Raw genomic sequence first — 3,657 nt, forward strand, 5'->3', positions numbered from 1 at the left:
TATTGGATTATTTTGATATCTTTCTTTCAACATAACCACTCAGGCGATTGTACCACATCCATCCTAATTGAGATTTGACAATCAGCAAATCATTAAAATGAGCTACAGGATGTTCAACACTTATTCTAATTGATATACTATAATGTTCAAAAGCTCAGGATTTAAATTCACTAGCATTATCAAGACGAATGGTCTTAATTGTATAATTAGGAAATTGTACTCTTAACTTAATTATTTGAACAAGTAATCTTGCCAATGCAAGATTTCGACTTAATAATAAGCACACGTGTGATCATCTGTTGGATGCGTCTATTAATACTATAAAATATCTAAATGGTCCACTTGGTGAGTTAATAGATCCACATATATCATCATGAATCCGTTCTAAAAATACAGGGGATTCAATTCCCACTTTGGTTGGTGATAGTCTAATTATTAATTTGCCTTGAGAGCAAGCATCACATGATAATTCATTAGATTGAAGAATCTTCTAGCTCTTCAATTCATGTCCATTTGAATTCTCAATAATTTTTCTCATCTTTATAGATTATGGATGACCCAATCAGTCATGCCAAATTGTAAATATGTCTAGATTCATGAACTTCATATTCATTGTTGCATATTTTTCAATTATCGTATATGAGTATAATATAATCTAGAAGATAAAGCAAACAAATCTTCTAGTATACGTTTTTTACATGAGACAGTAGATATGATATAAAGATACTCCATATTATTCTTTTTATCAATCTCAATATGATAAGCATTGTAACGTATATCTTTAAAACTAAGTAGATTTCTTTTTTATTGACTAGAGAAAAATGTATTATCAATTGTAAATTTTGTTTCTCTAGGCAAAATAATATTTGTTTTCCAAATCCTTCAATTTGGTCTGTAGAATCTGATATTGTATTCATTTTTGCTTCCAACATTGTCAATTTGGAAAATTATTTTCTACTTGTAAGTATTGTATGTGCAGTTGTACTGTTTTCCAGACATAATCTTTTTTACTCATTTTTTTAGTCACCCAACATATGAAAATGATGCTGGTTTCTTTATTAAAAGAAAATAATTACAATAAGAAAAACAACACTTGAAATATACAAAATTTAATATTAATGAAGGAAAAAAACATGAAAATAAAAAAAAATAATATTAATACTAAATATTCTCAAAATCAAAGAAACATTTGTTATGCCCTCAATTATGCTAATTTTCTCTTCAGGAGAAAAATGTGTCATATCCAAATCCGTTATATTGGATGAGTAAAATATCTCATTATCCTACTATGCAAAATTTGCTTCCACATTTTTCGCTTTTTCCTTTAAGGATGCTTAATAGAAATCAACTAAGTGTTGATGTATGATAGGAACGTGACCACTGCCTAATCATTCCACATCGGAAGCATTTATTTTCAACACTTTTTGAACTCTTATCTTTTGGAACTTTTCCTTTATGTTTATCACTTTGTGTGATTATTTTCAAATTTGCATGATTAGAATGACTACTACGAAAATAATAATTATTTCTTCCTCTGCCACAATCACGATCTCGACCACGACCATGACCTTGACCACAATTATTATTAAAATTCATAGTATTTACTTCAGGGAATGGTGTCGTTTCGATTGGTCGAGATTCATGATTTTCGATCCACGATTATCGAAATTTACAACATTCACTTCAGGGAATGTTGTTGCTCTAGTTTCCTGAGATTCATATACTTCTTTTAATCAATAACTCGTTATTTCATTCAGCCACAAGAAGTCATCAGATGAGTATATAATACTTTTAAAATATTTCTCTCGATAATACTACTACAGGAGCATATCCAAAATGTAGAAAAATATCTTCTCTAACATATTGATTTTAAAATTTGGAGCCTCAAGTACATCCATTTACGAAGATCTTTAGGAAGAAAATTATTTTCTGATGATCACATTTTTATGGCATCCAGGTGTATTTTGACATCAAGCATTAATAACAAATAATTATTACCATTAATATAAATTCTAATTTTATAATATTTTTCATAGTAACACTACTGCAAAATATTGTATTTATATTAGAAATTTAATATATGTTAAATATGTAAAAGAACATTCAATTATAACGAAGAGGGAAAAATCGACATAGCTTTAGGACCTACCTTCAGCGGGGGAAATGAAAGAAGCTCGTGCTGATAACGTATCGTAAAATTGGGGAGCACAACGGAACATGGATATGGAGAAAATATAATATAATAATTACTATTATATATTATCATTATATTATTGGGATTGATGCCCTAAATCTCGTAGGGTCCTGTAGTTTGTAATCATATTATACAATCTTTTTATTTATTTAATAAAATATGAGATGTTTTATTATACATTTAGTAGCATTAAACCCATAAACCAATAAACTAACATTCAAGGTTTTCATTTATAGCTTAAACATGTATGTAGAAATATACAAGTGCATCATGTTTAAGTGATAACCTAAATGGTCTGTAGTAGATAGATAAGGCTAGATACCTTATCCTGGTGACACTACGAATATGACCCGCTTTGTTGGTGTTACAATTGTTGTAAAGTACTACAAATGATCTGATCCTGATCATTCATGTGGAGACATGTGAGCATTGATGTTCTATGCAAAGAAGTTTGTATAAGACCAGACCACGAAATGACTAGTCTCATTATATAGCACCTTTCATAATAAAGACTTACATTTCACCAAGATGACTATAGGTGGCATGACCTAAATTTTGAATGAGTTGTGAACTCTTGTCTATCAAGGCGATCCTTTGATTTGTATGGATGAGAGTGGTCAGATCACCGACTCAATAAGTCTATCATTTTTGGGATTCGTCTGATTGGGGAGCTAGGAACATAGCTACACAACATGGAATTCACTCATTCCTCAATGTCAGGATAAGTAGATAAATTGATTACTTAAGGGCTGATTCCAGGGGTTGAACAAAGTGGTGCCACACCCTCTCCAGACCGAGAGGGTTTTGTTCATAGTTGAACTATGAATTATTGTTCATTAGAGCGATGATTGGTACTTAAATAGTTAGATGTAACTACAGAGGCAAAACGGTAATTTTGGCCTAGTTGTACTTACGAGCAATTTGTGAAGGATCATCACACTGTTGACTGGTTATATCCAATGGACACAGAAATATATCTGTAGTGCAAAGAATGCAGCTGTTGATCTTTAATGGAGTGCTTGACAGTTAATAGATGTTGAATAATTTAATTAAAGAGTTTAATTAATTATTCGATTACCATTTGAGCTTCAATCTTCAGGTCTATGAAATCCCCTCTGTAGCTCAATAGGGATTTAATGAGAATCAACTTTGGATTAATTTGAATTGTTCAAATTAAATAAGGGTGTTATTTATATGTGATATAATTAATTTAATTTAATTATATATGATATAATTTTATAATGTATTAGATACATTACAATATAAAGTTTATTTGAGAGTAAATAAATATTCGAATGTGATTTAAATATTAATTACGTGAATTAGATTCATATAATTAATTTTAATATAAATGAGATTTATATTAAATATTATGCACGTATGAGAGAAATAAAATCTATAGGTTATATTGTATATAATATAATATAAAAACTATAGATTATATATTATATGCGATATAACAT

The sequence above is a fragment of the Benincasa hispida genome, chromosome 2, assembly GCF_009727055.1.
Source record: "Benincasa hispida cultivar B227 chromosome 2, ASM972705v1, whole genome shotgun sequence".
In the NCBI taxonomy this organism is placed as follows: domain Eukaryota; kingdom Viridiplantae; phylum Streptophyta; class Magnoliopsida; order Cucurbitales; family Cucurbitaceae; genus Benincasa; species Benincasa hispida.